This window comes from Corvus brachyrhynchos, unplaced genomic scaffold, assembly GCF_000691975.1.
Source record: "Corvus brachyrhynchos isolate BGI_N302 unplaced genomic scaffold, ASM69197v1 scaffold370, whole genome shotgun sequence".
Taxonomy (NCBI): Eukaryota; Metazoa; Chordata; class Aves; order Passeriformes; family Corvidae; genus Corvus; species Corvus brachyrhynchos.
The window spans coordinates 10,191-32,769 of NW_008235977.1; the positions used below are offsets into that span (position 1 = coordinate 10,191).

The window sequence follows — 22,579 nt, forward strand, 5'->3', positions numbered from 1 at the left end:
GGACTAGTTTGGTAGATCAAGTTCCATATAAATGCCAGCTTCAGTTAAAGACACATTTTAGTGCTGGCATACCTGGAAAAAATAGCAGGTTTTTAGTACTTTTTTAATGGCATTTGCTGTGAAGCTAGACATGCATTTTCTTTCATGCTTGTGGTTGTCCTGTTCCTGATTTAGTAATACTTTTGTATGCATAATTGCACTAAGCAGTTTTTTAAAGATTAAAATTTTTGTTTACAAAATGTCAGAATATGGGGTTTTCTTAAACTGTTTTATGTAATGCAGTTCTTAAGGAAAGAGGGATTGCTATGATGACGTAGAATGACATGGCTTCTCTGCACATAGCTCCAGTTGCTTTTTTGAAATACTCTAAATACATTTGCTTCAGAAAACCAGAAGTAAAACAGCTTTGTTATTATCAGATCATCTTTTAAATTAAAATTTGTACAATGCTCTTTTTTGTAGGAAGGGTTCCCATTATCTCTGTTCTGCAAACTAAGGAACTGGGGTGCAGCTTACTGGGGCCACTGTGGAAGCTGAAAGTGGAGCTGAGAACTGAATCCAGATCCCTGGGGTTTGATGCTTGTACTCTAGTTGCTGCCCTGACTATCTTTGCTTCTAGCTGTTCACTTTCCTCTTCCAAATCTGTTTTTATATGCTCATTTATATCAGCTTTTGAGCTGAAGCACTGCATTTGGTTCTCTTGAGACTGTGGAGGAGGGTTTTCTGCAAAATGCAGCTTTAGTAGGATGAAGCTCAAGGCAAAGATTGCTTTCTGTTCTGTAACCTTGTCCTAAAATACATCTCTTTATAGAGTGGCTGTGGAACCAGTGAAAAACTGATTTGACCTCTTTCTCAGACTTCTTGTGAAGCCTCAAAGAGCCTCAACAGAGCTGTTGGTCTAAAGTCATGTCTTTGCTGATAGAACTTGATAGAGCAGTAATAATGGACAAACTGTCCTCTGCCTCAAAGATTAGTATTTAGAGCTCTGTGCAAAATGAGAAGACACATGTGCTGCACAGATGCACTGGTACCCTTTTTAAAGAAGTTAATTCTTGGGAATTACAGGTTGAAATAAAACCTGAATTTTGAAGTCAAGGAGCTAGAAAGATGGTCTGGAGTGAAAGTTTTAAAGCACTTGCAGTTTTGAAGGATACGACTGGAAATAAGGTTGGATTTCATATGTTTGAGAAAAACAAAATATTTTTTTCCTCTTGCAATTTTTCTGTCTTTGCTTACTTGTATATTAGAAAAAAGTTGGTTTTAAGTGTTTTAAAAAAAGTGTTGGGAGAATAAAACCATCTTCACTGAGTCAGTAACGGAATAGAAGGTGGAAGCTAATACTTTATTTTGAATTGTGACAATATATTTAATAATCACTATGGTTATGTATAAAAGCTTTATTGAAAGGCACTTTACAAAACTATCAGTTTTGAAAGATTTTCTCAAAACTGCTGTGCCTAAAGAATTTGTGTATTCTCTTAAGTATAAACACGTCTGCATGATCACCAGGTTGATAAAATTAGGGTTTTTTGACGTTAAATGCATAAATGTTGGCAGGATTTGGACTTCAATTAATATGTTAGATAATGCTAAAATGTGAATTCTGCCATGAATTTTGACTAGCCATCTATTGTTTTAAAAGTGCTACAATTGTTTACTAGTTTTTAGCTTTTCCTAATTGAAAATGAAATTATTTAAGAATACAGTATTAAAATATTTGTGTTGACCTGTGCTGTGCATCTTTTGTGTGCACACTTGAATTATTGCTGTTCAGGGTAAATTTTCTTAAATGAGAAAATGAACCTCTGAAGCACTTTACGGAGACCAGTAGGAATTGTGCTGGATGTTTAAACTGGTTTTGGTTTGCTTTTAGAACCAGTACTTAATGCATACCTAATAAAGTTCGGCTTCAATTTAGAGACTGCAAAAAGTGATTACTCTTCTCCATAGGAGACTCAACTGCAATATGAATTGAATCTACAAGTGTTACACTTTACTAGAAAATACTAGAGAAGCAAAAAAAAAAGAGAATAACCTGGTTTATAGGGAAGATAAGAACTTGCCTTGCTACAGTTTCTCTGTAGTCTTTTCATTGCTGAATCTGAAATCTAACCTCTTCTTACAGTAGCATGTTTATTGTAATTTATTGTTTTGGAGGATTCCTTCAGAAGTCAGCATGGAGGTCTTCATACATTTTTGTAACCTGGTGATTTCATCGTTTTATCTCTTAACCCAGAATGGCCCAAAGAATCTGTATTCTGGTACCTCAGGAGGTCTGTCTGGATTCATTTCTACTGGCTGATCAAACATGAATGCTTTTACTTCCTCTTGTTAATAGTCTACACAGACTAATGCTGCAGCCTAGGAAGATAAAGTTGTGAAGGAGAGCACGTGTGCCAAAAGGTCTCTCGAGCCGGATTGGATCCTTGAATTTGAGTGCAGCTGAAAGAGCTCACTGCAGTGACCCATTCCTAGCACCAGGCATTTACTTACTCTTTTATACTCTTTTCAGGCCTAGCTTTTCAAATGGGTGAACATGAGAAAACACCTGTGGATGAGGAACATGTTGAGTGTGTTCCAGTTTGGTAGCTTCCCTTAGTCATGCTCCTTGGACTGCTGAGGTGGTTCCAGATTTATTCTTTGCCTCCAAACTGTGTTAATGAAGTGGATGCAGAACAGAATTCCTTCTGGAGTTAGAAAGCCAGTGCATTGACTTGACACATACACACTTGGTGAGTTCATTACTGGTGCAGTAGCATTTCTTTGATTTTGCCACAGCGCATAATGGTGCCTTCTGTAGCACTGAGGCTGGGCAGGAGCCTGGGCTGCCCTTAGGAGTTGTCTTTGAGCAAGGTTTGCAATAGACTGGAAGAGCATGTTGGCTTGTGATGATACTTTCTTGTGGGCTAGCATGTTCTCCTGTCACAACAGTAAGAGTAGAGCAAGTAGTAGGTGCTAGTTGCTGCTCAGCTGTAGTTATTACTCAGCCTCTTATCCCTGGCAGTGTTTTGTGGCTCACAAATTGACCTAGGCTTCTCTTAAGAAGGACTGTTATGCAATATGCAATGTTTTAATATGTACTGTGCAGCCTCCCAGTTCCTGTGTTCTGAGGTGCTGCAGGAAGTTGTGGAAGTATGCTGTGGAGACTGCTCTGGTGTAAAGGTAACCATAATTTCAGGTGTTGGGTTTCTTTCCAGTTGGGCTTCTTTCTGTAGAATGTTATAAACACTAAAATAATTAGAGAATACAGCTGTATGTGAATTGCTGGTGCAATTTGGGGAAATACTGAAAAACTGGTTAAATAGTAAAAGAAGAGCATTGTGTCTTGGGGCTGGAATTGAAGGCAGTTTTAACTCCTGAGGTACCAGTGGTGCTCTCCAGTGTTAACTACACTGATGGATCTCCTACTACAGAGGCATTAACTTCACTCTTTGACTAATAGCTACATACCTGATTAAATTTAAAAGCTGTGCTTGTGTTCTGGCTTTGTCTAGAGGTAGTCTAGCATCTTCTTTCTTCATTTGCTCCTCAGCCTTATATGTTGCCTTTTCTCAGTTTTTTCCTTCATATTTCAGGTGCTCTACTGCCATGTCAACCAGCTGCTGGCATTCTTCCTCTAATCACATTGCTCCTTTTTGTCTGCATTTTTGTGCCTCTTAGAAACATCACCAACAACTATTAGTTGTTTATGTACTTTCTATTTAGGAAAGAACTTTTTTCATCAGTTACAGATAAAAAGAAAATTCTAATACTGGTGTTACAATATTTAATATTGTCTCAAATGAATTTTTCTTAAATTGTAATCGTATTTTTGTTCAAGCCTTTCTCTGCAACTATTTGTTAGAATCTCTTTTTTTTTAGCTCTAGGTACTGGGAGTCAGGCTTTCAGAGAAGATATGTAATGAAAACAAACGATCAGATGTAGCATGAGTGATGTTATTGCCAGCATCTTGCACATTGCATCGTAGCTAGGCTGTGGAATTTCTCTCTTTTCAGGCTGCAGGGACTGTGGCAGAGAGGACTATTGTTATCATATCTGTTTAACAGAGAAGCAGCTTTAGGTACTGCAAGTTTGGGACGTACTGTCACAGGAATTTCAAGGCAGACACACAGGCTATGTCTTTACCAGAAATCATCCATTCTGATGAGCTATCTGCTGCTAAAGTAAGCATTAGTCTTTCTATAGACCATCTGCTGCTCCATGTTCCTCTAGCTGTTGCTTCTTCTGGAACTGCAGAAGCTTCCTGTGGTAATCCTGCTGCTGCTGCCAAATCTGTTCTTGTGCTGTTTTCTCTAATTGTGACTTCTTTGCTTCCACCTCCTCCTCATGGCACCTCCACTCCTCTAGTTTCTGTTTCTGTAAACTAAAATATAAATGATTATTAATTGCTATAGCAACCCTGGGTTTGCTGAGCATTTTTGCCAGAAGAGCAGATCCTAGCCCAAGGAGCTCAGCAGATTGCCAAAGCGAAGGGGGAAGAACTGAGAATAAAGGGAGAATGGATGCTGATTAGTGATATGTAGCATATGTCTGGTTGGTTCTGCAAATGAATATTTTAAAAAATTACTGTCTACTTTTCTTCACACTATTTGTAAGGGGGCAAAAACCTGCATTCCATTTTTCACGTGCTTTTGAGAAGGACATGAGAGATATGGGTATGTGGCTTACATGGAACAAAGATTTGGAGACAAGGGATGGAGGAGTACATAGGAACAGTTAGGAAAGTTCAGTAAGTAAGAGCTGGAAGAAAAAATTGGAATGCATCCTTGTGTAACAAGGACACAAACCTAGAACAAGAACCCGGGCTATGCAACAAATGAGGCAATGGAAAGCCTTGGCTGACATTTAAATGTAAACAAAATGACATTAAAATGGGCTATTTTTGCAGGAGGATTCACAGTGAGAGCAGGGAGGATCAAAGAAAGCCAAGGAGGTTCATGAAGGAAAGGAATATTCTCCTTATTTGGGAAATGGGAAGTTAAGGAAAATAAAACTAAAGGTCTTCTGCCTCACTTAGTGAGGTTCCAGGTATTTTCCAATCATCTTGGTGTTCTCAGTCCAGCAGTTTGACTCGAATGCCTATTTGCTTTTCCTGAAATAAAGTTAAGCATGGCATAGCAGTAATTAAAAAAAAAAATTATAAATATTTCTTTTCAGACATGTGATTGAAACATGCTACTTCTACTAATCGCGTTCTTGGGCATGCCTGTTTTCCCGGGAATGCGCTGCAGTGCGTTCAGGCGTTTCTAGATAGGCTGCAGCTCCTCGAGACCACCCGAGGAGGTCGCTGTTCTCCCCGGGAAATGCCGTTCCGATGAAAAATTACCAGATGGTCGCGACGCAACGAGATGGTGTCAAATGTACTGTTTTGTGTAAGCAGAACATTTCAAAGGGTGAATAGAAATATTATAATTATATTGCCCCAGAGCTTGTTTCTGATACTGATCGGTTTCCCAGAGTTTTGCCTCAAGTATTTGGTGGGGGGTTTTTTTGTGGGATTTGTTGTGTTTGGTTTTCGTTTTTCCCTAAAGCTGTGTCAGCAGACGTAAAGAGCAAAAGTGCTCTTAATGATTTTTTTTGTTTCTTTGTTTGTTTTGCTAATATAAAATGCTTATATCATTAAGGAATAACCTACATTGCTATGAGATCTTTATAACCATTTAGTTACAACAATGCTGAGGTTTTTGTCAGGGAAAATGCTCAGTAGTAGATTTAATGTTGTTTGGAAAGTGTGGAATATAATCGTTATGAACTCACTGTAAGCTAGGTACAGTAAGTTGAAGACCTAAATTTGTTTAATGACTTTGATTCACTGATACTGATTATTTTCATTATCAGCAAAGACTTTGAAAAGTCAGAATTCAGAATAATGATGAATGGATGAAAGTATTAGAATAATGAAGTTAATTTAGTAGACACACATGTAATACTAAACTTAGGAAAAATCTAATATGCTGCTAAAAGATGGAACTTTATCTATGCACATATTTGAGATTAAAAGGCTTGTGTTATACTCTAGTTTGGAATTTGCCCGGGAGTGCTGGAGCAGTTTGCTGGCTTCTTCACACGCTGTGTTGTTAGTCTTATGTTATGTTAGAAGATGCTTTGTTGTTATCTATGCTTTTTCATGCTGAAACATCGATAGGTGTGGATGCATGTGCCTGGCTTGCAAAAGAAAAGCAAAGACAACAATAGTTCTGTCATGTTGTTCCATTCAAATGTTCTCTTCTCAAATGAGAACATTATCCCCACTAACCACATCCTCTGTGCTCCTCTGTTGTTCCTTTTCCAGATCTGCCTTTACTTTTTCCATTTGTTCCTACTGCTCTTTCCCCATTTCTGTTCTTGCTCCTTCCTCCTCTTCACTTCTTATGTTGCCTTTCTGCCTTTTTTGTTCTCTTTCCTGTGCAGATATCTCTTCTTGCCATTTTTCAGGAGGAATCTGAACAAGAATGTCAACTTTAAGTGCATTATTAATTATATTCTGTAAACGATTATTTATCTACTATTAACTGAGATTTGAAATTTCTGAAAGATATATGCTCTATGTACTTATTAAAGTTGTTCTGACTTCTGTGGGAGTTTTCCAGTCACTGCGGCCAACAGCGCCTCTTTTCTCTATATGGTAAATGTTTTATGTCTATATTTATATATTTTTTTTCTTCCAGTAGATACTTGCCTTTGTGATATCTGATGACTCTTATGCTAATTTGCTAGTATTTAGTGTCTCAAAATGTTGCTACTTAAGCTGTATTCTTGAACCTCTGTCAACTTTATATTTCTCCCTGTATTTTTTCTAAATGTTTCTGTAGTTGTAGCAAGGGACAGGTACAGGGGTTTCCTCCAGCCTCAGAAAAGAGGACACTGAGGAAACAGGTACGGTCTAAAAAAGCATAAAACTCTGTCAGCTGAATGGTCAGCTAGAGGATCACTGTGATGAAATGGGAAAGCTACAGACAGCCTGTATTTCTGGAGTTCTAAACGAGGACTGAGGAAAACTTTTCCAGGGGATGTAGAGATTTAAGATGCATACCTGAACGGCCTCCTTACTTTGCTGTGTGGTGTCTCTTTTAAGGAAGGCATTGGGGAGTGCTTCTGGGCTCCAGGTTGTCTGTGCGACGGGTCTCGGATATTTACAGTCCCAGAACAGTAGGTTTTGGGGCCCTTGCCTCAGTGGGCAGCGGGATGCGTGGGCTGAGGGCTCTGCATGCCCCTGGGCTCCCTGCCACACCTCTTCCCAGTACTGCTGCCTTGGCCAGCTGGCAGGAGAGCATCAAATTGGGGCAGGTGAGCAAACAGCCGTGGATATTTCTGTGCGACGGGTCTCGGATATTTACAGTCCTGGAACAGTAGGTTTTGGGGCCCTTGCCTCAGTGGGCAGCGGGATGCGTGGGCTGAGGGCTCTGCATGCCCCTGGGCTCCCTGCCACACCTCTTCCCAGTACTGCTGCCTTGGCCAGCTGGCAGGAGAGCATCAAATTGGGGCAGGTGAGCAAACAGCCGTGGATATCTGGTGTGAGGGAAATGCCATCCCTGCCTGTGTGTGATGCTGAAGTACACAAAAACCCAACACAAATCCTGTTGCTAGTGAGGGTGAAGGAGAGGGGGAGTTACCTGAACTTGGCTATACCTGTGCTTGGGGTGAAAAATGATCGGGGACAGCTCGGGAGCTCTTTTTGGCCTGGGGCAGCCCCAGGGGCAGGTCTTGTGCGGAGCAATGGCGCCTGTGAGGCTGTGGGATCAGCCGAGAGGGAGCTGGGGATAGGGGCCCTCCGTGCCCTGCCCCGGGACAGAGCCCCCCTGCTGCCCCTCTGAGGGGGAGCCTCGCGACAGGGTGGGATGTGCTGAGGGAGCTGGGAGAGCTCCTGTGAGGAGAGGGAGCCTGGCTGTCCCTCCGTGCTGGGCACAGGTGCCCTGAGGAGGCAGCAGCCATGTTGTGGTGGGGGATGCGGGCGGGAGGAGCGGCGCGTAGCCACAAGGCTACTGGACACACTGGGTAAGTCTTTGTTCTCTTGTTTTATCCTCATTTCATGGGAGTTTCTCCAGTACATGTCCCTGCCAGCACCTGCAAGCACCATTTCTCATCTCCGCAGCCCCTCTGCTCCCGCCTGCTGGTCTGTGGGAGCTGCTGGCTGGGGTGGCTCTTGGAGGCAAGATGGCCTGAGCCAGGGGAAAACTGGAATGCTGTGGATACTGTGGCAATTTGTTCCTTCAGAGAGCAAATATTTCAGTCTAGAGCTAAATCTGGTCTTTCTGTCAATGTTTTTATATTTATGTAATTTTTTTTTTGTGGTGCAGGAAAGTGTCAGAACAAAACATAAATAGGACCCAAGTGTTGTGGTTTCATCTAAATCTCATAAGAGAATTTCTCCTATGATGTAACTTGGTGACTCTTCAAACCCATATTCTTGGTCTTTCTGCCCCTCTTCTGTTTCTTGCTCCACCTAAGTTAATCAAATACACCAAAAATCTTATTTTGAATTTTCATTTGTTATAGTCAAAAAAGGTGCATCAAATGCATCATCAGGACTGTAGTGGACTGTAGACAGAAAAACTGGGGAGAAAATATTAAGACCTTGATGCAGACAACTATTAACCTGGGACAGACGATCTTGTCCTAATCATCACTACTGATGCCTTGACTGCTCTCCTAAGGGCTTGACTGCTCTTGGCTGTCTGTCTACATTAAATGTTCCCAATTAACTTACCCTCTGCTGGGGACAAATGGTAGAAGGCCATGCTATCTAGTAGAGAGAAGCTGCAGTATGAAACAGGCGAGTTGTGAGCTTTGTGCTGCCTCTGACCTGCTGGTTAACTTGGTGCAAGCTTTCTCCATCTCTCACAGTCTGCTGCCTACAGTGCAAGGCCCAATAAAATCCAACTTTCTGCTTCCAGGTATGACCTTAATGTAAACAGGCATGCCTAAATAACCTCAAACCACATTTACTGTAAGTGCATGCTCTAGTGCACATATTTAGGGGTATTCCAGTTTAGAGGTGAGGTCTGGAGAGAAAAAAAGTCTAGCTATTGTCTGCTTGTTAATACAATATATAATTCTTGACTTTTGATACAAAATAAAAAGGAAAAAAACCCCACCACTTCTGCTACTGTAAGTGTAGTTGAAATAATATTGACTGTGATGCTTGATGTATCATGTTTGAGGCTTAATAATAAATTAGTTTTAATAACAATTGATTATTACCACTTTCAAAAAATACAAAATAATCTCTGAATACAAAAATTTTCCCTGGTCTTTTTTCTTGCAAGGAACTATGAAACAAAAGCATGGAAATAAAATTTGGCTTAAAATTGGGAAATAATGAGGGCTGGACCATCTCCTTCAATCTGTGTTGAAGAAATTGACTGTAACATATTAAGCCTTTATATGCCCTTGCTGTATCTCCCACTGAGATTACTAAAATTACATTTTAGTTATCTTCAGTAATCTTCAACAAGATGGAGAGAGATCAGTTTCTTGTTAGTTAACCTTACCCTGAGTGCTTATGATATATGGTGATAAGGGGTATCAATTTATCTCCTTGCTAACAGTAAAAGCTGAAGTGGTTGTGCCAATTTGTTAGTTACATTTTAAGTTACTGATAAGAGAATATTCATCTCTTCAGGATTTGCACACTAGGACTTGACCACAACTGCTGCAGTCCACTGTTGTACACTCACTCTGCTAATGGGTCTGAAATTTCTTAATCTGTGACATGAAGAGAACTTCAAGGGTTTTTTTGTATTCCCAATGATGTAGAATTGCTAAGGAAAAGATAAAGAAAACGTTTTTTCTCTATAAATTACAATTAAGGATTTATGCTGAGAGCTAAACCAATGACCACTGATATGTGCAAAGAATTGCTGTTTGCCCTTTGAGAGCTGGTCTTTGTTTTGGCTGTTACCTGCTCTCAGTGTAACTGCTTCTGCAGTTCCTCCTGGTGCCAGGGAGGCTGTGTGCTGTGCACTGAGACCTCCTGGTTCACTTTAGCCCTAAGACCACTTGTTAGACCAACAACTGGGGGAAAACTGACGGCATCTCAGAGTATGCTTTGAGACAGAGCTTGTCCTCTGGTACTCCAGCTGTGTTTTTTCAGTGCTGCACGTCCTAGGGAGGGGTTATAAGGAACAGTGCTGTTCCACCATTAATCAGTAGTGTCTGTACTTGTATGTACACATACATCACTTAACAGTTGACTGTATACAATTTCTGCAAGTGAGTGATTGTTTTGCCACCTTAACTTTATCCTGATGGTACAAAGCAGAAAGAATCTGTACCACAAGCCAGACAGCACTTAGTGTTTTGCCATCGGTGTCTGAACCATGATTGAAACCAGTCTTTAACAGAAATGGATAGTCAAAGACATTACAGGGGAAGAGGCAGGAAGTTTTGCTGCCATAGGACTTACAAGATCAAAGCTGTTGTCAGCTGGGTATTTTCTTTCCTGCTCTTCATTCAGTGGTAAGTCTCCTCTTGTATACTGCTTTTCAGAGTTACTTGTTTTTATTCCAAATGTCTCCTATGTTTCCTGATGGCTGGGAGATCTCAACTGTTGTTCCAGATTCAAGCTCTATATCCTGTATTTAAAAAACCAAAAGATTAGACAGAGTAACAGTAAGATTAACAATCAGAATTTAGACTTCATTCCACTTAAGAAAAAGCTTAGGAAGGTGCAGAAACACCCTGAGGTTTTGTTTTACTCCTGCCTTAACCTCTCAACATGTTTTGCACATCTGTAAGCCCTGAAACTCTTCAGAATACTTTGTCAGTACCATACACAATTACAATTACTTGTGTAATTGTAATGGCCTAGCAGGTAGCTGCTACTCTCTTTGGAGATCACTTGTCTCCTCCATTACTGAGGTGAGTTTCATTCTCTTTTGCTGCAATGAAGATGGAAAGACTCATTTGCAGGTGCTTTGCATATTAAGTAACAGTGACTATTTTAATAATTACAGTAATGGTGAATATTTTAATAATTACAGTTTCATTTCTGTAATAGTTATCATCCAAAGATCTTGAAGTATTTTAGAAATTCGTGGTCTGGTTTTTATTTTTAGTTTAAGAGAGAAGTGAAGCCATAGCTTTCAGTGACTTTAACAGCAGCAATTGTTCTGCTTCTCTGAAGAGCAAGCTACAAATATTGATGTTTCACACTTTAATTAATAAGTTCTGTATGAATGTTCTGTGAAGTCCTGTTTGGTGTGTATTTCCTGAATATAGCTCTAAGATGTATTTTTAAATCAATAGCATCGTTAAAAGAAAAATGAAAGGCTTTATTTTGCTTCTCCAGAGATGGCTCTGGGGAGACCTTAAAGCAGCCTTCCAGTACCTTAAGGGGCCTACAAGAGAGATGAAAAGGGACTTTTTACAGGGCGTGTAGTGATAGGATAAGGGTGAGCAGCTTCAAACTGAAAGAGGGGTAGGTTTAGATTTGATATTGGGAAGAAATTCTCTGTTGTGAGGGTGGTGAGACACTGAAACAGGTTGCCCAGAAAAGTTGTGGATGCCCCATCCATAGAACTGTTCAACGTCAGGTTGGATAGTGCTCTGAGTAATCTGATCCCATGGAAAGTGTCCCTGTCCATGGCAGGGAGGGTTGAAACTGCCTGATCTTTAAGGTTCTTCCAATCCAAGCCATTCCATTCCATGATTCTTGTCTTAAGGTGAATTGGTTTAGAGCAGGCAGTTAATTCTGAGAGGTGTGGACCTGAATGTAAGAATTTTTTATAAAGAGTTAGCACTCTTAGGGCATGTAGTGTGGCTCCTAGAGACATGGTTTACTGGTGGATTTGCTGTGTTAGGTTGATGACTGCTCTTTTTTTTTTCTCAGTCCTAATTTTAAGAGGTCTCAAAATGCCCTGTAAAGCAATTAGATGCTGTCACAGTCAAGTGTTTTAATCTGAGGACTCGTGACAGGGGATCTGTGTCTGACTGTAGAAATAGGAGGCAATGCCTGTCCCTTCTCACTGTGAATATGACCCTCAGAGGCATCTGTTGGTGGGGTACCATTGCTGAGAATTTCCATTCAGATACTTCACTGAATTAAGGCACTGTGATAAACAATAACTAAGCTAAGATGCCTGACTAGAAAAGGAACAAATGTAGTAGAAACCTGTGTCTTGTTTGCAGAAATGAAAGTGAAGTATAAAAACTTTCTGTCTCTGTGTAAACTTTTATCTTTTTAGTAAAGTGTGTTGTATGGTCCAAGCAGGCTTCCAGTTATGCAATACTGCATTCAGTTTTTTCTATCCATTTGCTTGTCTGAATCTGTAAAAGTGAAGATCAACTCTTGAGCAGGTTAGGCCAGACTCAGATCTGTGCAGAATAATTTTCTTTGCTGATCATCTGTGCTGCAGCTGTGGTTCAGTGTCATTGGCCTCAGTAAATAAGTAGCCAAACCATAGGATGAGAGAATAAGTCTAGCTCTAAATTTGATGCTGGGGGTGGGGGGGGAAGGTGATTATGTTTAGCTTTCTCACCCCAAAAGAAAGTTGGAACTTGATGTTGCAGTCTCTTTGGCTTCAGTTATGGATTTTTGATAGTCCTATCAAATTTAATTTTCCTTAATGTATAGGATGGTTAAAAGAATTATTTAATATATCTTAACAAGGATTAAATAAGGTTTAAGGTTAAAGACTTACTAGAGGCAAAAGTGACAATAGTATGCCCATGGGAGTGATAGGATTTCCCTCCTTTTTGGTACTTTTGGGTAATATTTTAGAATTGAAGATTTGAGGTTCAGGTGTACTTCCAAATCTTTGAACCAGTATTGAGCCTTTAAATGGTATGATAATTAAAAAGCGTCCTGAAGCCTTATATGAGACAGCAGTAGCAAAGAGATTGGATTTCTTATTGAAAATCCAAGTTTGCTGGTGTTCTATGAGCCATACTGAAGTTGCTGGATCAACACTGGTGATTTCAATTATCAGACATCAACTATTGGGTAAATTAATAATAAAAAGGCAAAGGGATCTATAAACAGAAATCTATGTCCCTTCCTGACAGAGCCCCAGTTTTCTCACTAGGTTTAGCTGAAAGTACGAGAGAGTAAAATGTAGAGGTAAGCAATTCTTTAGCAGTAGAAGATTGTCTTCTCAATATATATATTTCAAGGGCAGTACTTGGGAAACCCATACTAAAAGAATGAACTTCGGTCCTGGAGAGGAAAGAGCAGGATTTCCCTTGAAAAAAGTAAGCTATTCTGCTTGGGGGGGTATTCATCGTTTTTCCCTGCAGAGCTGGCCTGTGTTACAGGATGTTAAGGCACCAGCAGAGAGAGCCATTGTTTCAAGGATGTGTGGAAAGCTGCACAGATGGTACAACTTTCTGGCAGGGCACAATGCTGAAGTGTTACTGTAAAAGCTTATGTAGATTTTTAAGGAGATAAAAGAATTCTTGTAGAGATGGATCTTCACTTTCTAAAGACCCCCTCCCCACAACATCTGGACAAATTTGCACAAGGTTCACCTAACTTAAAGGCCTAGATCCAGGCCTCTGCTGTTTTTATATTTCCTGCAATGTATAGGCTTCAATAACTTACCTATGGTATGTGCAGAGCTTGTCTCAAATGAACTTATTCTGTGGGGGCAATCTCATATACCATGGGATGTTGGTCAGGAAAGGGCAGAGAAAGAAAGACATTAATTCCAAATATGTAGCTATGAGTCTTGGAACTGATGTTGAATGTGGTAGGGTTCAAGTTCAATATAATAACATGAACTGTTCTTCGTTACATTGTCAGTTGCTGTTGAGACTTTACGACAATGATAGATAGCACTGTTGCAAGTGTCATATCCTTAGGTGCAGCAGTTGATATCATCCTGCTCTGAGCTTGAGGACTGTGACCAGTCCTTTTTGGCATAAGACTATTGCAAGTCCAAGAAGGAAGACAGCATTCCCAGCTGTTCTGCTACCCATGACTCTTTGCAAAGCTGAAATGGGTCTATTTACTTTTGTTGGGGTATGTGTAGTTGCTCAACAGCTTCTTGGTCCATAAGCAAAACCCTGTAAGAATGCAGAGCTTGAACAAATCTCAACAGAAAGCTTGACTGAAGCTGAAACTTCTCACCTTGCGCATGCTGGAAGCTTTCTGAATTCTTGATGTTATGTGTTCTTAATTGGCAGAGGATCTCTTACTTCGCCAAACCTTTCTACTCTGGGGGTAATGAAATCTGAAACCAGGCAAGTTTAGCGTGGTTCTGAATTTCATCACAAATCACATCTCACACTTCTCATTTCTTGCCTGAGGGAGAAAAACTCCAGTATCTTTGTCTCCTGAAAGGAGGCAACGCCTGCATAGTTCCTCCATGCTGGCCGATTTTATTGACTCAGTGATAATTGAGGAAGGAGTCAGGTATCAGCTTCAGCTTGTGTGTGATACTGGCACGTACACAACCTGTACAACCTAAGGCCAGCCGTGATGAGACAGCAAGAAAGAAGCAGTGATGGCAGCATGAAAAACAGCATTTTGCTGACATATCTTACAGTTGTCACTAAAGGTTAAAGTGCAGATGGAAGAGCAAGGAGACTACATATTGCTAAACAGAGTTCCTTCTTTACATATAGAGTACTGACTTCAGGAGAACAACTTCAGGTATCCAGAATCAACAATATATACTAAGAAAAGCCAAACCTGTATTATGCAGGCTGTGTAATAAAAATACCAAAATGGAGAGAAGACTTTAAAGAGGAGAATTTTTTTCCAGTGACAACCACAACTCAGAAAGGAAACTTCCTGAGACCGTGTTCTCTTTTTTTTTTTGTATTTGTTTGATACTTCAGAAACTCTTAAGCCTTGCATGAATTCTCACTAATATTTTTACATTTCTCACTAATATTTTACATTTTATTTCTTATTATTTCATATTGTAGTAAATATATAAGTGACTTTTTCACAGACCTGACCAGCTTCAGAAAGTATCAGAAATAATAAAAGCATGTGTGCTTGCTGCTCTGGATGTTTAGTTCTTGTTAGTCTTAGGGGCTATGTTACTTCTGCTGCCTTGCTGCCCCCACGTTCCCCACTAGAAAAAATGCAGTTCAAGTCTTTTTTTAGTGGTTACTGCCAGTTCTACCAGCCATGCTGCCGCTTCTGTGGTCTCATGCTGTCACCACTGTGCCTTGACATGGTGCGGAGTAGATTGTGATAATGCTAGGTATGATTCCAGCACTAGCCCTAAATCTGCTTTAAGGTAGTGGGGGGTATGTACTATAGATTTAACTAACATCTTCCTTTTTCTTCTTCCTGGAAGCTGCACTACCTTCAAGATTAATAGTGAGAAAATTACCAGTGCTCATCTGGCAAATGTGTAGTTGGGAGGGAAAAATCTGTAGTTGTCTTGCACTGTATCTGCAACAGTGAACAACAGGAAACACTCATAGAATTACAACAACGGGAGATTTCTCTCAAGTTATCTTAGAACAGTGGGTTTCTAAAGCATCCCACAAAAACAGTATGGCCTATAACAAAAACTGTTTGTTTACATTACTGGGATCCTGCAATATTTTTGGTGTGTTGGGATGCACCTAATCTTTCTCACCTCTTTTTCAGTGTTTTAAATGCTTTTCACCTTTGTATGACCTTAATGATTTGAGATTTCAAATCTTCAGCAACTTCAGGTCCTTACCACAGTATCTGCACTGCAGGAAGTAGTACTTTGCCGTGAAAGATCTGGGAACTTCCTGGAAGGTTGTTGTAAGGAGAAGAAAAGGATAAGAAACTAACATAGAAATGACTTCTGTGGAAACAGCCCTGGAGGGAATTTTCAGAGCTGGGATGTACAGTCGTTACAGGCTTACTAACAAGAAATCCCGTATGTGTGGAGTGCAGAAAAGAGAAATCAACTATGAGATGAAACCCATGCTGTGTGAAAAGGTGTGCTTCAGGAACTTCCCTGGTGTGAGCAATGGGTAGCCAGGAGAGTTAAGAGCTTTAGCTAACAAATGCTGGAGAATAACAGATAAGAGAATGAAACTCCCTCACTAATGCACTGGACTGTTTTCTTTGGTGTTCAAAACAGCAGGAGAGAACTCGCTCAGTGTTAGCAGTTCTGGCCTGATACACGCATGAAAGTTTTGTACATGTAAAGTACAAAAGGGAACACGTGACTCTCTTCCATCAGTTTCCTTTGATGAACTTCTCTCTAATCTGTTCCTTCCCTCTTCTCTTGGACTACCATATGCCTGAAGCTAGGCCTAAGTTACTGAATGCTGCATTGGTACCAGCATGGCTTTCTGTGCCTGATCTGAGGTGATGGTAGGGAGAGATGGAGCCTGCAGTGACCAAGCATCAGCAACTGGACAGCAAGTATGTTATGTTTCACCCCACATCTTCACTTAACTGAGCTGTATGACAAGGCTGAACTTTGGTGTCACGTGAAGATCATTGTGGCATAATTTTAAGCATTTGAGCAGTGTTTCCTTGTCATATGGGTGATGCTGAGCTTCCAGTAAGTCAGTTCCTTGGAATAGTTACAGCAGTAAAAGCTCCTTAAGAGAAAATGGATCTGGCAACAAAACAGGTAACTGATCCTCTGCAGAAGGTAACAACAAAGGCATGTGAACTCAGTTAAGATTCTAGTCAGAGCAGCAAAATTAAGTGGGGCGTAGGAGAGTAGTTAAGGAGTTAATAAAGCTCTTCTGGTTCTTAGCAAGAAGTGGCTTTCTGATTTCATTGTTAACATTGCATGACAAACCCTTCTTGCCCAGTTATAGGTGATATCTGTTCTTTAATCCTATTTAAGCAATGGAGAATTTAATTTCTGTTTGACACTTAAACACAACAGCTAAGTTATTTTAAGACTCTAGTCTTAAAATGAAAACGGGCATGGGATGATAATATGGTGACTATCTTTATAGACTCTTTAATGGGAACAAGAGGACAAAATTTGTTTTCTGACTGTTCTTCTGTTCAGAAAAGTCAAGGTACATCTAGCTCTTTAAAAGAAGATTAATTTCAGCTTTTGAGCTGCATTTGTAAAAGAAAATAATGTGTTTTTTCTCAGAAATTGCTGAACAGATAAAGTCAAGGAAAAAAAGGGAGGGGTAAACTTTCTTTGATTCAAGTCTTGAGGAATTAAATTGAGCATTAAAATAGATTTGTACCATCAGTCTCCTTAGACATGAACACTGCTAGGCTTAATGAGAAAGTACTGAAGCAGAATGACAGTTTCTTATTAACTCAACAAGACTGGTCTAGCTATTTCCACACTGCTTTTGCTTGCTCATTAATGGCCTTCTGCACTATAAAAAGAACAGCCCAAACACTCTAAGCCCCTGGGAAGACCTTTTTATATGGTCTATCAGATGTTAAACAGCCTGCTAGCAGTGAAGAAACAGCCCCGTGAAATGCTGATCAGCGTTTTTGTCTTGTTCTGGTGCCTAGACAAAAAACTATAATTGATTAAATTGTCTACTGCAAGATAACAAATGCAGGTGACATGCTAAGCCTGAGTCACTGATGTCTGCACTTCATTCCAACCAAATCCAAGTTGACTTCAAAGTAATGGAGTCACAGCTGTAAGTAGCTGAGAAAAGATAAAGCTGTCAAACTTACCATGAACACCACTATAAATGAGTGAACCGCCTAGAAGGAAAATGTTTATCATTGACCCATCATTCTAAAAAAGCAGGAAGTTAAAATACCATGGATGTGATTGTTTCCTTTGTGTGCTGGCTGGGTACCTCAAGGAGTTCTTGTGTCAGAATCTGAGCAGCTTATTGCAGCTAGAGCTAACAAGCAAATGCTGGACAGGTCTGCTTTGGTATCCTAAGCTTCACCTCTGCTGTCACTTCCCTGCAGCTGCACAGAATTGCAGATAATTCCTTGTAGTGCCTGGCTATGGGTAGCCAGGCTTCCTAAAACAGGACTGGTCACTGTGATTGGGAAATTGATAAATCAGATTGTGAACTCTTGGCAGTGAGTTAACTTCTTGTCTAGCGGTGTTTCACTGAGTTTCCCTGAGTTGAGCAGGCTCTACTCAAGCTTGTCTGTCAGTATGGGAGATTGCTGTGGTTGGGGGGAGCAGCTCACACAACTGAGCCTCAGGTTACTTTGAACTCAGTGCAGTGGAGCCTTCAAACACACACCATTTTCTGCTCTGAGTGTTCACTGTGTTCTTACAGCTTGGGAAAGTAGAACCGAAAGCTGTGTTAATGATTTTCAAACACAGTCCTTGACTTTGTCCAAAACAAATCTGAGTCTGGAACAGTTTTTAAAAGTAGATTAGCTTTGAAAAATTTTTGTTTGTTTTGCTTTGATTTTGCTCTGAGTTTATCTGAGTTCGAAATTGGTGGATATGCAGGGAGTTACTTCAGTAGGCATCAGCGCAAGTCTGTTGAATCAAGCAGCATCAAGGTACCTATATAAAATCAAAATAAATACCTGCACAGTTCCCTTTGGACAGAGATTAGTGATCTGACTTGATATGAAATCCCTATCCTCTAACCTGGAAAGCTTGCAGCTGTGAAAGGAATAGTATTTAATAATAGACCAAGACCTGATTTCAATGGAAGCATTGTCTGAGCAGGGACATCAGAGCTTGGTTCCAGAGCACTAGTAAAAAAATAAAATGAAATAAAATAGCCTTTTTATTTATTGGGCACTCAGACTTGAAGGCTCCCAGGTGCCTATTAGTCTAAGGGCTTGTCTGTACAGGAAAGTTAGTGTGCAATATGTTGGAATATGAATTTACAGTGCACCAACTCCTCTGTGTTCCCCCTGTGTTTGGATATTTTTAGCACACAGTAATGGTGCCTTTCTCCATGGCAGTTCATTCAGCTTTGAAAATAAAATAAATCACATTCTGCTTAATGCCTGTGTGGTGAGTGAATGCCTAATAGCCAGTGCCCTCTAAAGTTATACCTGAACTTCTCAACTACTCAACTAGTACTAAGGATGATGTTTAGTAGGGTCCTGGCTTTGTCCAGGAAGATAAGTGTGATTCTGCTTACTTTTTCAGAAGGGAGAAAAATAGCGTGTTTTCAAAAGTCCCTGTATTTCAGTTCTCAATAAGGCTTTGAGTATGTAGCAGTTTAGGTCAGAGGGTTCCAGTACAACTCTTTGAGAGTTATTTTCGTTAATATTTTGCAGCTGACACTAAAATACTGCATCCTTTAGCCCAGCTGAAAGGTTTGTATGGCTTTTTAGTGAATTGCATTGAGGTTTACTTGAGGTTTGCTTTACTTTTTTTTTTTTTTTTTGGTTAGTTTTAAGCTCAAATCCATTCAAATAAATGTTTTTGCTGGCATATACTGAAGAGGCAATATCAGAGTAAGAACATGGAAGAGGAATAAAGGAGGGAGGATGGACATATAGGTACGAATCTGGGGGGTTTTGCTTGGTTTTTTGGTGGCTGTGCTGAAGTTTGCCGTGTTTGGAACAGTCAATGTGAGGTGTAAGGCACCTGGAGAACCCTCAGTTTGCTCATAGTTCTTGTAATGAAAATTTGGCAAAGAAACCTGACTGTTGGTGAAGCTTTGAAAGATGGGATGTTGTTTGTTTTTTCTCTTAACCTGGTAAGAAAAGTGCAGCAATGACTCTCAAGATAATATCTGTTTCGGGGGAAAAGGGGGCAAAATTCTTGCTAATTCAGTCTAATCCATACTTGATCTATTCACCTTACAAAGTAAATTCCTTCACCCTTATTACTTTGAAAATGTACCAGCTTGCATATAAACATTAGGAACTGATGGTGAATCTTTCACCTTTCACAGAATTGATGCTACCTTGTTGTTCTGCCTCAGGTATCCATGGTATGTCAGAGGAATGCAGCAGAGAACCAAAGTCCGACTAAATCTCTTTATCCTGCATTAATCTGAAACTCCCAGAGAGAGACAATCCTGACTCTGAGGTTCTCTGAATTCAGCATCAGTGCTTCTGTTTCCTGGAAGAAAAATAAGGGAGAAATAAGTCATAGGTCCATGCACTTAACAAATGGTGCCACATGAATTAGGGTAAATTTCATGCAACTTACTTTTAACTGGCTCATTTCCTGAGAAGGATCTACTTTGTCAGGTTGTGCTCTTCTGTATGGTAAAAAGAAACACAAACACATTAATGCTAAAGTGAATTATTGTCTTTTTCCCAACTCTGTTGTTAAACAAGTAAAAATTATTCCATCCAGTTGGAAAACTAAAGCAGGCTGAAAGAAGCATTGCTGCTGTGGTTGTCATATGTGTTTGCAGATAAGATATAGCAATATGATGGGAAGGCTGGGATCCTCACTGGGGAACTGTACCTGGAATCCACACATGCTGCTCACTGCAGAGCCCTATTCTGTTGGAGTTCCTTCTTACTCCCAACACCATGAGACTGAAGGAGAAGAAACGTGGCTTGGATGTCAACAACAGTAAGTTGTCTTCACAGGATGACTGTGGTGAACCAGTCAGCACTAGTTATTGCTGGGGACTGGTTTGTGTGATGTTTGCAAACACACAAGTTTGCAGCCGGAGCTGATCAGAAAAAAAAAAAAAAATGTCCTTTATTTCAGTCATGCTGGGAGAAGGCTCTCATCCAAGTCAAATTTTGCCTTGACCAGCTCATGTAGTGCACACAGCTTTTCCCTGCCTGATGTTTTTAAAGCCATGCTATGCATTGATGTGATCACAAAATATTTGCACTCACAATCTCCTGTGTTGTAACTGTGGTGAGGATAGACCCACAGGAAGTATCTGCTCTTCATGCAAGGACAGTAGTAGCTACAGGGAGGAGAATCAGTGTTGGTGTAGTTAACCCTTTCTTTTATCCAAAGGAATTGACCCCCTACTGAACTTTTGTCCGTGTGAAGGAAAAAATACTTGACCTTAAATGACTTGCACAAAGACCAAGAGGGAGACTGTCAGGCTGGGTCTTGCAAGCCGCCTGGCTCCTGATCCTCTGCTGAAGTTGCTAGACCCAATGTCTCTCTCCATTCATGCTGCATGAATTCTCAGTCTGTGCTATCTTTCCTCCTTTGAATAATAATTGTTAATGAAAAGGAAAATGAGAAAACAAGGTAATGATAGATAGCACAGAGAAAACATTGGAAAGTGAAGAAAGAAATGTCTGGGAGTAATAGCAATGTTGTTCCCATGTTAATGATTCAAGAGCTTTCTGACTACCACAGAAGCAAAAATGGTATTTGCTGCAGTCTGCAGAGATTTGGGCAATGCAGGGAGAATTTCCAAATTGGTCAGTAATGGCCCCCATGTTTGTTCTTAAAAGATACCCCCCCCCCCCCCCCCCCCCCCGCGGGCGCGCGCACCTGGGAGCCTGTGAGCTGGTCTCTGAGATGCAGAATGCCCCTTTGCAGGCTTAAACCTGTAGTTAATTAATCTGAAATCCTTCCTATCTGGACTTACTGGTTAAGAGAGCTTAATAAATTACTGAGACACTAATCTCAAAGAAAATAGGCAGAACTCCCAATTATATCATCAGGTTTATCTGTGCCAGGATTGCATGAATGTGCCCTTAGTATCTGCTTTAGCTCCATGTCTGCTGTTCTTTTCACCCAAGCACAAATACCAGTGATTCTAGTAGCTCTTAAATCACTTTTTCCTTCAGACTGTGTGTTTTGTTGTAACTACATTCACCTCCCCTGCTCCCTCCCCTGTTTTGAGGTCAGTTGCCTGTGACAAATACTATGTTCTATTTGGTATGTGCAGCTAACCACTTCTGATTTTAGAGAACATGGTTTTAATTAGTTTTCTTCCTCTCTGGTTGCTGAACAGAGTTGGCCTCAGGTGGAATGTTTTAATTGTGCTATTGCTGTCTGTTGCACAAGCAGAGTTCTGTTTCATAGAGTAAATTTGAAACAAAAATGAGGTTTTTTTAGCAGAATTCACAGGACTGGTCAAACTTTAAAAAGTCATGTGAGAAGCTTTTTCACACGTGTACAGTAATGTGCACAGAAGTTCAGGGAGATACTTTCTTCTCTGTGTATCTGGTTTCACTAGTTTTTAAAAATATTTGCCAAATTATCTGCTGACACACTTACTTGATGCTGTGCAGTTGTGGTGCTGGAGTTGCCTATTTCTGCTACCTCTTTAGGAACTGATTTCCTGAGATACTTATGGGGAGCTCCCGGCTTTCCCTTCTCCCTTCTCTCACTGGCACCAGTTCTTAGGTTTGACTGACCTCTAAGTCTACTTTGTTGAAACATTTTTATTATTATTATTACTACTATTGTTATTATTACTACTCTTATTATTTTGTACCTTTTCTTTTGGTTGTTTGCTTTGCTGGGCTAGTTTGCAGCTGCCATGAAGCAGCAGTTACTGGAAGACCTGGCTGGTCATTTTCTTTGCTGTAATACTTGGGAAAACAGCAGCCTCTCAGCCAGTACAGGTGAAAGCAATTCTCTACAACTTCGTGGGCATTTGCCAGAGTATATCACATTGCTGGAAGGTTGTGGGGTTTTTTGTTTGTTTGTTTTTACCTAAGACCTTGCTCTAAGCTATTTAAATACACTCTGGAAAAAGCTATCTGAAGTTTGAATACCCCAGCCCCTTATCTATACAACCTCCAGAATCTCCTATCTCCAAGGTCGTGGTTTCCAAGATTTGGTAGGTTTCCTGTGAAGATAAATCACATCAGAGGCA

The 22,579-nt window shown here is 40.3% G+C and overlaps 1 long non-coding RNA gene across 1 annotated transcript; it reads right to left on the reverse strand.

Moving 5' to 3' along the window:
- Positions 1-1,321: 1,321 nt before the first annotated feature.
- On the reverse strand, positions 1,322-20,444 carry LOC108445133. Its single transcript, XR_001859883.1, has 5 exons — positions 20,239-20,444; positions 19,975-20,026; positions 19,727-19,884; positions 10,407-10,575; positions 1,322-4,364 (listed from the first exon to the last, which is right to left on the reverse strand). It is a non-coding gene; the product is annotated as an uncharacterized LOC108445133 (long non-coding RNA).
- Positions 20,445-22,579: the final 2,135 nt, after the last annotated feature.